The sequence below is a fragment of the Erpetoichthys calabaricus genome, chromosome 6, assembly GCF_900747795.2.
Source record: "Erpetoichthys calabaricus chromosome 6, fErpCal1.3, whole genome shotgun sequence".
Lineage (NCBI taxonomy): Eukaryota > Metazoa > Chordata > Cladistia > Polypteriformes > Polypteridae > Erpetoichthys > Erpetoichthys calabaricus.
The window spans coordinates 196,251,811-196,267,788 of record NC_041399.2 but is presented as its reverse complement, the minus strand read 5'-3'; the positions used below and the strand labels follow the sequence as shown (position 1 = coordinate 196,267,788).

General features: G+C 40.1%; 1 protein-coding gene across 5 annotated transcripts in view; it reads left to right on the top strand.

The window, feature by feature from the left end:
- arhgap39 (Rho GTPase activating protein 39) overlaps positions 1-15,978 on the top strand; it is a 448,090-nt gene that overhangs the window by 129,290 nt on the left and 302,822 nt on the right. Inside the window, exon 1 of one of the 5 annotated variants that reach the window (XM_051929197.1) lies at positions 9,050-9,321. The exons of the other annotated variants lie outside the window; for them this stretch is intronic. The gene's annotated coding sequence lies outside the window, so the exon portion shown is untranslated. Of the gene's footprint in view, positions 1-9,049; positions 9,322-15,978 lie in introns of those variants that run through there. 5 annotated transcript variants of the gene reach the window in all.

Below are 15,978 nucleotides of genomic sequence, written 5' to 3'. Positions count from 1 at the left end.
TTTTCATTTTCATTTCAGTTCTAAATCCCCTTTGCGCGCTCCTCTCTGTGTTTCAGTCAACAATAATTATAGTCAATTTACAAGCAGCTTACTGGTTCACCATTTATTAAATGCAGAAGGAGAAACTGAACTAGTTTTGAGTCGATTATAATAGTGCAATGACCTTTTAAGTGCCCCTAAAGACTAGGGAAACATCTGCCAACGGTGCTGGACCAATTATTAGGCCAAAAGTGTGACCTGAGTTCTGAGGCAGCAATGCTAACCACTGTGCCACTGTGCCTCCCTTAGATAAAATTATTCTCTGAGTCCACAATTCTCCAAGTTCTTTCTGTCTCTCTCTGTGTCTCTTAAGTGTTTCTTAACCTTTCTGATGTCAGAACCCACTTTTTTCCATGTAAGTGTTTTCACAACCCACTGAAGGGAGGGTGAACCGAGCAGTATTGTCAGAGTTGGGAGGAGGATTGAATGCGATTTTCAGACCCATGACACAGTCACATCCCACCACAATTCACTGTTATAAATAATAGCTACTCCTGCCTGACCTACAGGCGGAAGCCCGCAACTCAGTGATTGAGAAACACAGACTTATGCACCCCTCAGATGTATACATTTATGGTGAAGATTGGGTAGTGTCATTCCTATCCAAAATGGTTTCTACGGTGCTTTGATTTCACGCTGGCCTCACAAAATACTGGCTGGACGCATAGCAAATTTTCAGGGAAAAATTAGGTGAAAAAAGTCATCAGTGAACCCAGCAAATTCACTGCCAGAAACACTTCCGATGAATTTTGACAATCAACCCTGAAAGACATCAGGGACTGTGACCTGTATATATCTTTATATTAATAATGTATTTGCATCTTTTGAACTGTTAATTTCCAGCAACACATATTCTTCTGTATACAAATTCTTTAAAAACAACCTGCCCAGCTTTGCTCATGTTTCACCTCTATCAGTCCCTAAAGTAATAGTTGCTAGTGTGGATGAAGATTCAGACAAGAACAGGGCATATTGTCAAATTTTAAGGAACTTGCTCCATAATGATCTTGGGGAATGATGGATAAGGGATCTTTCAATTAAAATTTTAGTAAAGGAATGGAATTCAGCCATTTTAAAAGTACAATGTAGTACTAATGTAGTAATATGTGCCAAGAATGTCCAAATTCTACTAACAATTGTTCTTTGATCACACAAGACCCAAAACCCAACCTGTGAGTGCGATGTACCTGAGTTGTTAGGTTGTGTGTTTAGGAAATGTGCCAGAATTAAACCATTTTAGGGCAAAAATGTTTGTGTACTTGTTGGATAGCCTTGGATTTAACTTCCAACACCTTATCGACATTATTTCGAGTTGTAGTGTCGTGGATTTTAAATATTTTATTTTTGCCCACACAAACAAAGATTAACATTAACATTAAAGTATCTCCTCTACCCAAATTGTATGTCACTTCTAAAACATCTGTGCAAACAAAACTGAAGACCAGGATGATGCCTCAGGTTGCATTGATTACTTTTTAACCTGTGAACAGATGGGTGCCTGGGACTAGAAATTGCCAAATTTGTTTACAGCTCGGGAAGTAAGGGAAACGGACATATTTAAACCGATGAAAGAGTTTGAGCGAGGACATTCACCATATTGACAACCAGCCAATCAAATGTTTGTAGCATCACATGTTCTGGAAATTTTAAAATAAATATGGCTTATCTATGAGACAAAGAGAGAATGACGTTAGGAGAGTGAAGCGATTTCAGAAGAGGACGAGAGATGTTGCGACCGTTTTCATCTGATTGTCAGCTAAAGCATCTCATGAGCAGTATCGATTGCTGGATCAAAAGCCACCCAAGGACATTCATCTTTGACACTTACACTTTTTAAGCTTTGTCTAAAGACTATATATATCCAGACTTTACTATCTGTGTTTTCTTTTATACCATTCTTTACTTGTATTATTATTCTTTAAAAAATGCCAAGTTGCTTTTAACTTTCTTTACTTTGTCTTTATATCTAGAGTGATTGAAGTAATAAAGTAAATATTTAGAATACCTGAAGCAGTAAGCAAGTGCCATATGATTCGAACTGTGAGGTTTATCTGCTGAGGAGGAGAGCTCATCCAATAGTGAACAGTGCATTAAAGTAAGACGTCAGTGGTTGATAAATGGCCTATAACCATCAATGTTGAGCCCTTTTATGTTTAAATATATTCTTGGAGACCAAAGTAATATTTAGGTCTAAGATACGAGGGATGTTCAAAAGGGTTCCTCACTTTTTTATCTCTATTTTTATTAAGAATTTCAAAAACAAATTACACTTTTCTACATCCCTCATATATCTAAGACATCATACTTTGTTCATGCAAACAATAAATAAGTCGCCTGAAGAACTAGGGAGAAGATGGGCTGTACATGTATTATTCATATGGCACTTGTTTCGGTTAAACTGCTAGTGTTTAGCATGCTGTGTATACGTCATTCATACGATACTTTTATGTATGTGTTTATCTATCTATGTGTGTGTGTGTTAATCTTAAGGTACAAGAGTAGACTGCTATGGTAATGAACTTTAGTAAATCCTGGGAAATACCACGATAATACAAAGTAATGCCAGATGGGATAAAAGTGTGCTATGAAAAATCATTTGTAAAATCCTACATTGCAGAATTTGTATGAAGAATCCCAATCCACCCTCTAAAGCTCAGTGGAAAAGCGATGTATTATTGCAAATGGGGGAAAAAAAATTAATTCTCTTTATGAGGATCTGTTGAGGATTTTTTCATAACCCGACAAGAACTCATTAATGTAATCCTAAAGTAAACCTGTCGGGCCTGTACTCAGCTTTTTTATTTAACTTGTTTTATCTCCTACCAGAACCATATTAGATTTGGCTCTCTAGTCATAAAGCTGTCTTGTTCGGTTGGAGTTTAAGTGAGTTTCATGGATTGGTACATGTTATTTTATTTATGTTTGTTTGATTAAGCTGTGCTTGGTTATAATTTTTGGTTTCCAAATAAAAAGAATAAAATAAAAAAAAGGTTGTACATTCAAACTGTTTAAATTCTTACTGCCATATCGGCATTAAGTTCCTCCTCAGCCAGCCTAGCACATCCTCCACTACACATCTCCCTGGCTCATCCCAGTGGCTCATCCACTTGGCAGGTACCAACAGCTATGACCACCTCTCTTGGCTCATGTCCCGCCTATCTTGAATAGAGTCCTCCGGGATGCACACAACCAGACCCCCATCATTCTATACACCAGTGCGGTACTACCTGGGTGCCTGGGAGGTTTGTTTGCCATCTCTACTTCTACACTATTCAATGGGGTCACCCCACAGAGTGTCATTCAATTAGCTATACTCACAGGGCCCAGTCCCACTCTGTCTACTCTCTCACATGCTGTTGTTGTTGCTGACTTTGTTTTCTGGTTTACTGTCCTAACCATTTGCCTCTCCAGCTGTCCTCTGGACTGTCATCCAGTTTTGCTGGGCAGGCTCACCTGCTCCAAGGTGTGAATGAAGCACCTGATCGATCCACACATATTTACCTTGTGATGCACGATGAGCCAGGCACCCCAATCAGCCTTGGAGTGGCACCCGCCTGGAGCCAGCACACTCTGGAATTTATGATTATTTATTCAAATATACAACGCTACAAACCTCTTCTGACATAATAAAGAAGCTGATCAATTTTACCTTTTCCTAATTTAGACAGCTACTCAGTCAGTACCTGGCTGGATGTGTGTGCTGCTCAAGGGTTGGCAGGGGGAATTTCAGAACATTTACTTAAATACACCCTGAAAGCTCTTCCTAAGATAACGTTTCCAGATCAGACATGAGGACTGTACAGAGTGTCAGAATAGTGAGAGACTGCCCTGATATTTGCGCAGTGAAACGTGGATGGTGAGGGTTCAGGGTAAACAAAGCCACTGACAGAAAGGCAAAATGGTTCTTTTTTATGAAAGAAAGCATATGCCATTGTGAATAGAGAGGGACATCTTAACCTGAGAAATAAGGACAGTACAAGCTGCTCGCTGAAAACACCAGATCCTTGTTCTTTACCTATTGTACATCTGTCACCCAGTGTGCAGCTCATGCTTCTGGCTTGCTCACTTGCTGTGTCATACTTGAAACCATGTGGAGTGAACAATTAGACCATTAGCACCTGCCATGAATTCCTACTGACCACTGTCATGCAAGAGAGAAAGTAAAAAAAAAAAAAAAGACAAGGAAAAAATAAAAGAAAAGCTGGCTTTGAAACGTAGGGATGCTTTCTGGTTGTTCCTTGTGTAGCAGACGGCACATGCATAACAAGAAAAGAAGAACAAGTAAATTGCGCAGATTTTTTTTTTATTACTATACAATTTTTACTAATTGCCAGAATGATAATTTATTTAGTCATTTTGTGTTTTGTGGATTTCCGCTGGGGACAACAATATCCTCTTATAGTATAACATTATGTTTTTGAGAATTTGGGGGTTTTAACCTATGAATATTCAATTTCTGATATCAGTTTCACGATTTGGTATTTAAAAAGTTGATTTTTATTGGCGTTTTATTGACATGACGCCACTTTGTGTGTGGTCACATGACCACTTTCATCACACTTCTGATGTCACTGGACGTCATGCAATGAATAATGCCGGTGTTCACACACTGCGTTATCCTTGATTGGATAAACATCTTTCCAAAACCTCTCAGCATCAGTTAGCTTATTGCTCATGTAGGTCCCAGTGGTGGGATTGTATGTTTTGGTTTCAACCTCACTTTGCTCCTGATTTTTGAGTATCTTATCCTTTTGATTCCTGATAGTCCAGCATGGTTTGAGCTCATGGTTTTGATCCTCCCAAACTACGTCTCTGTTTGTGTTATCATCTTCTGATATTTTCAAAAGTTCACAATAATCCTAAGGCACTACATTGCACTCATAACGCCTCTCAATTTTCAAATTTTTTTTTTTTTATAAAAATGAGTACAGTAAGCTGGTTAAGTTTGTAGATGATGCCAAACTAGGTGGAATGGCAGATAGTGAATAATCAGCTACAGTTAGGTCCATACATATTTGGACAGAGACAACTTTTTTCTAATTTTGGTTCTGTACATTACCACAATGAATTTTAAATGAAACAACTCAGATGCAGTTGAAGTGCAGACTTTCAGCTTTAATTTAGTGGGGTGAACAAAACGATTGTATAAAAATGTGAGGCAACTAAAGCATTTTTTTAACAATATGTGGAGTACAAATCAAAGAAGGTTCTACTTACATTATATAATGCACTAGAGAGGCCTTACTTGGAGTACTGTGTTGAGTTTTGGTCTCCTTATTACTAAAAAGACATAACAACACTAGAGAAAGTCCAGAGAAGAGTGGCTAGGCTGATCAGACAGAACTAAGAGGTATGAGTAATTAGGATAGATTGAAGGAGTTGAACCTTTTTAGTTTATGGAAATAGAGACTAGGAGCTGACATAATTAATGTTTTTAAACCTAGAAGGAATCAGTATAGTAAGTCCCATTTATTACTTTAAAATAAATTCTGTGGCAAGAACACTTGGAAACTTGTCAAGGGCAGATTTCACACAAATGTTAGAAAGTTTATCTTCTCGCAAAGAACCACAGACATGTGCAATAATAACAACTAGTGTGTTGGAGTGTTGGACTTTAAGGACTTTCAAACTGGTGGTCTGTTCTTGTCACAACGTTTCTAATGTTCTAATGTGGTTGGTACTGCATTCTTACTGATACAGCATGTTGTGTTTGAATTTAGCACCTGGTCTTTGTCAGTGTAAAGTCTGCAGGTTCTCCCCACGTTTACTCAGGATTTGAGATGGATAGTTGGCTAGTTCAGAATTTGTATTAAAATTTATTCTTATATGTATGCTCATTTGCTGGGCTTATACCTGTTAAATCACACATTTTATTCTTCGGACAATCTGGTTCCTACTTAAACAGCAAAATTATTATGAACTATCCAACACAATACAATGGTGTCATCCCAGCCAGGATGCATTCCTGCTTTGTGTCTCCTGCAGGGAATCCTAGAATAAAGAATTAGAAGTATTTCCCATCAGAGATGGCATGTTGTCATCTTTTCATCTTCACCATCTGCGTCTGTTCCTTACAGTCTCAACAGTGAAGCGACTTCCTGTCTGCCTGAAAACCAAGGAGACGTGCTGATTTGGCGTGCTGGGGGGGTCTTCCCAGCTGCTCTCTACCAGAAGTATTGAATTGCTGCTTAGCTGACATTTTGATATTATATTCCAAAAAAGTGAACATACAAATGGAACACCATTTCCTTTCTTCTTAACAAAGACTTTTATTGCAGTCTTTGCAAGTCCTCCCAAGAGGCGTTTTACTGTAATCTATTTTAAGTTCACCCACATTTCAAAGATCAAGTGGAGTCATCCTTTGTTCTCTGCAGGCAATCACAGATGCCAGTTGCTTAATGGTACAACATTTACCATTCCAAAATCTATAGTTCATTTTGTACATGTGGCAATAGGCTACTTTAGCCTGGCATGGAGGTGCAGTGGTTAGCACTGTTATTTCATGGCTCAGATATCCTGAGTTTGACTACTGCAACCTGTAGATGTCCATATGGAATCTGCATGAACTCCCAGTATTTCTGTGGGGTTTCTTATGGGTACTTCCGTTTTCCTCCCTCATTACAACAATTCGTGTTAGACTAATTGGAAATGGCTGTCCGTCAAAGTGATTGTGGCTGTGTGTGAGTGAGCTCGGTGATGGACTGGCATTCTGACTAAGGCTGGTTCCTGTGTTGTGTCTGATATCGTCAAGCTAGTCCTCTTTCCCCTACAAGGGTGTCTTAGGGTTTGAGAGTGTTATGTTTTGTTATGGAGCATCACTTCATGGAGATCCAAGGCAGTTTGCTTTTCAGACATAGTGGAGTCTGTAGCTTTCTTCTACTATCAGTTGTTGCAAGTCAAGATACCGTATATACTCACGTATAAGTCGGGTCTTGAAACCCAAAAAATCGATCATAAAATCAGACCCTGACTTATACACCCGTTCAAAAATCCAAGAGTTACATTTTTTTTTTTTTACATCTTCTTGCCTCCTCCAATCTCGCACCAGTTTCTCAGATGCATGTAATTTTGTTGTAGCAGCACAGTTACCAATTTCTTTCGCTACTTCAACGATGTTTAATTTAAAACCAGCTTCATATTTTCTTCTGATTGAATGCTCCATCATAGATAAGGGATGATGCTCTTATGATAAAGGTGTATGAGGGTGTGAGATATAAAAAACACAAATCGCTTCAGAATAATTCGGGTATTACCGTGTGGTCACGTAGGCACAATACATAGAAAAAAAAGGCAGTGTGCTCCGTGGTTACTCTCTCAGGTGGGCGTTAACATATCATAATCTCTTGGACCAATAGCGTGAGTTTTCCACATTCGACTTATACGACCGACATTATAAAATACCAGAAAATATACAGTAAAATCAAGCCCTGACTTATTCGCGGGAGAACTTATCCATGAGTATACAGTATATGGTACGCACTTGACACTTTTTTCTTGCTTATGAAAAGGGAAAACTGAATGATGGTAAATAGGTGATTGTAATGATGCTTGGCCCAAAAGAGGTCTGATTGGTTGAGAATTTGAGCAGCCGAGTCCTCCTCACTACCTTTGGCTCAAAGGCTCCACATTAGCAAAGGATCTGCTGTAGTTCTGCTAACAATGCCAGTTGGTAAAGTAGGTTTTGATCATGGGGCCCATTAGACTAATGGTTAGGTAGGCTTTAACAGCTGTAGATCCCAGGATGGGAGCACCAAACGATGTAAAGCTAGTCTTAACATAGTGCATCATGGTAGTTTGTTAAGAGGCTGCTGACAAGTAACCAGTGAGCTTGAAGCTGGTATGTGACCTGCACAAAAGGCTCAAAAATAATTAGAAGGGATAGAAGAACAGGATGATCTTGATGGCCAGTAGAGAGCTGAGCATCGAGGTGTCCCAGTGGTTAGTGATATTGTTGCATAGCTCCAGAGTTCTGGATTTGAATCCCATGCCTACTCACTGTTTATGTGGCGTTTGTTATCCTGGTTTGCCTACCAAATCCCGATGTAGCCCAATTGGCCTAGTAAGTAGGGGCTATACATAACCTGCGATCCACGGTTGGTCCCTGCTTTTCACCCGATACTGTGGGGTAAGACACTAGCCCCTTGTGATCCTGGACTGGATGACCCAGTTAGAAAGTAAATAAGTGGATAAGTGAATGAGAGAAAGTCTTGAATAGCCTTCTCTGTGGTGATTACTAGAGGACAACAGCAAGGTCAGGTAGCTCTCAGTGGGGAGGCTACACCCTGATTGTTGTTTGTTTCCCGTTATATGTAGCATTTGTCAGTTCTTTAGAAATTAAAAGCTCTTCATCCTGATATATCTAAGGGTATGGTGCTCTTAGCATTAGGGCGGGGTGGTGTTGTACCTTGAGGTGCCTCATGATTTAATGAAATCCTATCGCTGCTATCAGAGTAAATCATCCTTTTGGTGTACTGGGGTAACCTTAGGCGGAACAGCTTTGCCTAATGCTAATCAGATTTTTCTGTTTACGTCGGCAATACTGCATTTCATATGGGAGGCATTTTAATGCCGCAACTGTACATTTTTTTTCCCTTTGCCTGTATGTTCTGTGTCTGTTACTATCTTTAGCACACATGCTCTATTCCCTGTCCATCTGGCTGCATCTGTTCCGCAGTCCTCATTTAATATACAGCTCGCTCTCACGCTCTCTCTCTCTGTATCTTGCTCCATCCCTTGCCTTTGCTGCACATCTCCCCTTCTCATCCTGCCATCACAGCTCTGAGAAGTTAGTTTCTTGCAGGCAGCTGATTCTCTTCTCAGTGTAGAGCTTTTTAAGTCTGCAGTGGCTGCGAAGAGTCACATGGCCTGTTGCTAGGGGCCGCTTGGAGATGAAAAGCATTAGCCAATCGGCTTCCCTGGCATTGTGCCTCCCATCATGCTTCTGTGCCCTCAACGTGGGGCAGAATGAAATGTGCAGCAAACGTTCAACAAGACGGACACGGGGCTGACCTGCAGCACCTACTGAGGTGGGCGGAGGGACGTCTTGTTTGTCAAGATTTTTAAGGTGTTCACAGGAGCTGAAAAGGAAATTCTCTGTTCACATCTTAAAGACTTCATTGTGGACGCATTTGGGTGCATGAGGGTCAACCACATTTCCTTAAGGTGTCTTGGAGCTCAGTGACAAGTACTATACTTATGGCAGTTTGGTCTTGGGGATAAGGAGTTGGATTTGCCATCATAAGACTGCAGTTTTGATGTGTTGCTGGGCAAGTCGCTTCTCAGGTTTGTGCTTCTGTTTTAGAAATTTAAATCTTTCAAAGGCTACACTTTGAAGTCTGGGTAAAGATGCCATTTTCATGATCAAAAGGATGTATAAAATTATATTGTTGACTGACAGCAGCCTAATCCATATGTCACTTCTCGTAGACAGCTCTCTTTATTGATTCATGCTGTCAAAGGTGCTGTATGAAGTAAATATCTCAAGTCACCCCATTGGAAGTTTTCACAGTTTATTGTTATACAACATTGAATCACAGTGGACTTAACTTGGGTTTTTTAACAGTGATCAACTGAATGTCAAAGTGAAAATAGACTCCTGCAAAGCGATCTAAATTAATTGCAAATATACAGTAAAGCACAAAAAGAATTGATTACACAAGTATTCACTCCCTTTCAGTCACAGATGCAGCCAGCTGGTTTTAGAAGTCCCATAATTAGTTAGTGGATATCATATTCAGCACTTATTAAAAGTATTAACACCCCCTGGAAATGTTCACATTTTATTATTATACAGGATTGAATCGTGGTGGATATAAGTTGGCTTTTTTGGCACTGATCAACAGAAAATGTCTCTTGAATGTCATTTGAAAACAGATCTCTGCATAGCAGTCTAATAAGAACATAAGAAATTGGAAATGCAAGAGGGGACCATTCAGTCCATCAGGCTAGTTTGTTTAGCTAATAGCTAAGCTATCCTAATATCTCATGCAAATTCTTCATAAAGGTTGTCAAGGTTTCTACTTCAATACCATGTCTTGGTAGTTTGTTACAGATTCCTACAACTCTTTGTGTAAAGAAGTGCTTTCTGGCTTTAGTCCTAAATGCACTTCCCTTTAATTTCCACCAGTGTCCTTGAGTACGTGATTCACTTTTTAAGTTGAAAGAATTCTGCTGGATCTACTTTATCAGTGCCTTTGTATATATAGAAGACCTGGATTAGGTCCCCATGCTGTCTCCTCTACTTGAGGCTAAAGAGGTTTAATTCTCTGAGTGTGTCCCTTGAGTCCTGAGATGTAGCGGGTTGCTGTCCTCTGCACAGCTTTGGGTGCTGCTATGTCTTTCTTATACTGTGGTGACCAGAAATGCACAGAATACTCCAGATGTGGTCTCACTAGTGCAATATATAGTCTGTTATATTGAACAGTTTTAAAGATATAAGCTAAAGTTTTACTTGCCTTTTTTATCTCTTCTGAACATTGTTTTGATGCTGAAAAAGTTGTGTCAACATAAACCCCTAAATCCTTTTTCAAGGTTGCTTCCTTTAGGACAGTATCTTCCCTGTTGTATTTATAATTCTTGTCCCTTTTGCCCAAGTGTAGCACTTCTCTACATCGAGCTTCATTTTCCAAGTGTATGTCTTGTTCCGAAGCTTGTCGGTGTCTTTCTGAATTGTTTTGCTTCCTCCTCGGTGTCTGACATTACACCAATTAGCATCATCAGGAAATTTTGAATACTTACTAACCATGCCAGAATTAATGTCATAAATATAAATCAGAAAATAGTAACGACGCCAAAACAGACCCCTTAGGGACTCCTCTGATGAACTCTCTGCACGTGCAGCATCCTCCTCTAATCTGAACTCTTTGTCTCCTGCCAGTTAACCAACGTGAGATCCAGTTTTGTTGGTTACCTCAAATACAGCTTCTAGTTTCAGAATTAAGCTTCAGTGTGTGACAGTCTTAATAAATTATGTTGTACACTTTACTTTTCTCAACTACTACAGTTGCCTGTTCAAACAAGTCTAAAAGATTGGTTTGGCAAGATCTTCCTCTCATAAGCCCATGCTAGCAGTTATTTAGTATGTTATCTTCATACAGGTACTGCCATTAGCTAGATCCATTTTGTCTTCATTCTTGAAGACTGGAGTTACATTTGCAACTTTCTAGTCCTCAGGTACTTCTCCTTTCTCATGTGACTACATGGATATGCCTAATAAGGGTTTATAGATGACATCTTTCATTTCTTTCAATACAATTGATAAAATGCTGTTAGCTTTGCAGGTTTTACTAGTCTTCAACGTATCGAGGGCTAGAAGAAACTGATAATTCTGTTCTAAAATCTATGAACTCATAGCTTGTTTTTATTTCTGCAAATAATACTAATACAGGTAGTCCCCAGGTTACGGACACCCGACCTACAACTTACGAACGAGGCCACAGCCTTGACTCATGCGCCTCATTAACTGCCGCTCTGTCATCTTTGACCGGAGGACGCTGCAAGTAGTGGGTGGAGGGGTGTGATTTTGCTGCTCGCGCAGTGTAATAATAATAATAATAATTCATTACATTTATATAGCGCTTTTCTCAGTACTCAAAGCGCTATCCACAAGTGTCCCTGTGTCCCTAAGGCGGCTCCCGGCGGCAAGCGAGCGGTGACCCATGGTCCATAGTCACTGGGGCTACAGCTATCGCTCGTGTGTAGGATGGAGGCTTAATGGGGCGGTTCACTGTCCACCCACTACGCCGCCACAGCTACTGCTCCTGACTGGACGCTGGCTGGATGGAGCGGTGTAGGGCGTTTCACTGCCCGCCCACTACACACGGCTCCCCCAGAATCGTTTTCAGTGGGCGGCTGGTAATGCTGCAAGCGGTGACCCGATTGTGGCTGAATGGAGGCCATTGAGGGTGAACGGGGCGGCGGGGGGTAGCATTGTAGTGTGCTTCGGGTGGCTGCCTGTTAAATGGGGGCGGTGGTGGGCGATTCACTACACGCCTTTGGCCGCACCGTGTTCGTTCTTGGTGGGTGGACACACGCTGCAGGCTGCATACTGTAGTGGAGGTGACTGTGTGGTGGGTGGGTGATGAACCGCCCCTCGCTACTCCCATTCATTCTCAATAGCAAGCCTGCTTGTACTGTTACGTACATAGCAGGAAGTTGTCTCTTGTCAGTATACCAGACGTGCTGACGAGGGATGCCTGCCTGCTGTGATAGCTGTACAGTGCTGTACAGAAGAACTCATCTTAACCTTTTGTCTTCACCCTTCAAGAATGTCTCTGAAACACAAATCTGATGCAAGTGCTGGTGATACAGTAAAGAAGAGAAAAACCATCACCATGGAAAATAAAGTAGAAATAATAAAAAGGTCAGAGAGAAGTGAAACTCCATCATTCATTGGCAGAGCACTTGGTTACAGTCAGTCAACAATAGCATTTATTAAAATAATGTACCTGTTCCGACTTACATACAAATTCAACTTAAGTACAAACCTACAGTCCCTATCTCGTATGTAACCCGGGGACTGCCTGTAATAATAAACTTTATTTGTAAAGTGCTTTTTTTGACCCAAAGCACTACAAGGCATAAAAAAGTAGAATAAAAAGTATTAAACTAAGTAGTAAAAGATTAAATGAAAAACAATATTTAACGTAAAGTAAAATATATAAGAAAGCAGTATGATAGAACAGCAAGCATACAACATAGGATGAGTCGAGTAATACCCAAAATGGAAGAAAAGCAAACCTAAAAGTTCTTAAAATCCTTAAAAGATGTACAGAACAAATGTGTCTTCGGTCGTTTTTATAAAATAGTCAAGAGTCAGGGCATTTCTGGTACCTGTTGGCAGGGCATACCATAGGTGTGGAGCACAACGGAAGAAAGTTCTCTTCCGCATGGATGGGAGTTTTCAGCATGGCTGCTGCAGGGTGAGAGAGAGCCAGTAGAATGGAGACCATATGAGGGAATGCAGAGTTTGACAAGGTCATAGATGTACTTAGAGGCATTGCCATGTTTTGCTTTATATATGAGAATAAGCAAAAGTGTGTACATAACAGGGAGCCAGTGTTAACAGGTGTGATGTATCGTGCAATGGTGTATGGGTAAGAAGGACTTCACGGGGGAATTGTTCCTTTGATGCAATGGAAACTTCATAAGGAGACCCAAAGTTGCATCAACATGATTGGAACTTCAGGATTTCATAGAAACCAATCGATGCAATGGGAACATCACGGCTATCAAGAGGGAAGCTTGGCATAGTGTGGCACACCAAGGAGACTGGAGTAAGACGAGGGACTTTAGAGTTATCCGTTTTTTTGTTTCAGAACTGTTTTGTTACTGAGGTCTGCAAGCTAGTATCGATTCTGAAGTCAAAATTTTACTACCTATCCAACTCTGGTTCAGATGTGCAAAGCTAATTGAGATTTGTGCTTAGAGAATCAAGGCTGTCATGGCTGTCAAAGGTGCACCTTGACTTGATGGGGCTGAATAGTTTTGCAGTGCACTATTTTGTGTTTTATATTTGTAATTAATTTAGACCACTTTGCAGAGATCCGGTTTCACTTTGACATTAAATAGTCCTTTTCTTTTAATCCTTGTCAAAAAAGCCAAATTAAATCCACTGTGATTCAATGTTGTATTACAATACAAAGTGAAACCTTAGGGCAAATCACTTTTATATGCACCATAGGTTCATTGTAGTTTTACTGCTGTTAACCATATCATCTCCATGACTATCTCTGAACAGTGTACTCTATTTATAACATTACATAATCTTCTCAAACCCACTTAATCCAATTCAGGGTCATCGGGGGCTGAAGCTAATCCCTGCAGCATATTAGTGTGGCTGAGGACCTGAATTGTCATACTGAAGGTTGTGATTTTTAAGTCCGCTAAATAAATACAAAAAAAATTATAATATATTATAATTCATGTTGGGCAGTGTGAAGGCAGACCTGTCTATGACCCAGCGTGTAAAATAATTGTCTTCATAGTGACATTGTTAATCTGTTTAATTCAGTTCAGGAGAAAGACAGTAACCAGCCACATTGTCATACAGACCCATCCATCCATATGTCCATCTCCAAACTCACTTATCCTGAGTAGGGTCATGAGGAAGCTGGAGCCTATCCCAGCAAGCACTGGGTGCAAGGCAGGAACAGTCCATGGACATGGCACCACTCATACATACCTTATTCTTTTTCTCCCTATCTTTTCCCACTTCTGTGTGGGGTCAATGTGCTTGATCAACCTTCTCCAAACAACTCAGTCCTGTATCTCTTCACCAGTCAAGCCCTTTTCCTTCAGATCTTCTTTTACTTCATCCATCCACCTCCACTTTGGCCTCCTTCACTTTCTGTTCCCCTGTACTTCCATTCCCATCACTCTTTTGTCTACATCTTCATTGTTTGTCCTCATCACATATCCATACCACTTCAGCCTTCTTTCCTGTACTTTCTTAGATATCTCTGCCACTTTTTTTGTACCTCTGATTGTCTTATTCCTTATTCTGTCCTTTTTTTGTAACTCCACACATTCATCTCAGCATTCAACATGCCAGGCATACATACCCATGGGGCCAATTTAGAGTTCCCAGATAATTTAACAATAAATGAAGTCTACATGGGTAAGAGCCGGCCACAATATGTATCCATGAGGCAGCGGGTATTACCTCCACAGCACCATATCATGCCACGGTTGTCTTTATAGACTACTGATCTTTTTGATGAAACATGTTATCCCTATGAAAGTCTGGTTTGTGCAGGATTTACAATATCAAAATGATTGTGAACTAACAAATGCAATGTTATAGTGCCTTGTGCCTCTCACTTGGAGGCCTGCAAGAAAAAAAAACTGGAAGTATTTCCCATCAGAGATGGCATGTTGTCATCTATTCATCTTCACCATCTGCGTCTGTTCCTTACAGTCTCAACACTGAAGCAACTTTCTGTCTGCCTGAACCAAGAAGACGTGCTGATTTGGCATGGTAGGGGGTCTCCCCAGCTGCTCTCTAACAGAAATGTTGAATTGCTGCTTAGTTGACATTGCAATGTTATTTTCCAGAAAAATGAACATACTGAGTGAACATCATTTGTGTTGTTTTACAAAGTCATTTTTTAAATCCTCCATCCACTTTGATGTTTTTGCTACATGTTTCCAGTTTCTCTTGGAACAGCACATTTGTCATAGCCCTCCAAATTTCAGAAGCTGGTATGCACCCTGGCATCAATTCTTAAACTTCATTGAGCGCTCTATAAAAGAGCCACAACAATCCCCCCGGAATAGACATGGAGAGAGTAGGTGGTGTAAGTCCTGAGCTTGAATCATCTGTCAGAGCAAAGATTTGTTGTTTTGGTGAAGCCACCCTCGTGAGTTAACCTGGAATTACTGTATGTGACATTAACATGTGGTAAGTAGGAATAAAGTATTAAAAATATTGACACAGTGAAAGGTGAATGTGTGGTAGAAATCGGCATCTTAATTAAAGAAACTTGTCGATAAAACCTTTTGAGTCACAGTAATCAGGCAGGAGAAAAGCCTGTCCATCTTAGTCATTTATTTCACCTGCAGCACCAGGCTGAGGAGGGAGCATTCGTTACAGTAGTCTGATACAGCATGATGAGAGTGACTGGAGAAACAAAGGTCAGAGTTCATTTTATAAACCATTGAATTTACATATTGGAAGAAAAGAAGCCAAAGTTCTTTAACAAAAGGAGGTCTTTAAAAGCATTAATGCTGATCGAGAGCTTTAAGTTCAGAATAGCAGTTAAATCAGTCTCCAGTTTTATTTAGCTTGGAAATCTTCCCCCCACTCTTGCCATTCCATCAGTCAAAGTCAACCTGTTTACTTCATACCAACAGGAGTTAGGTCATGTCTGGTGACCTTTAGTTAGCAAACATGCATCGTTTTTTTTTTAAATTTTTTTATTAATTTTTATTGTAATCATT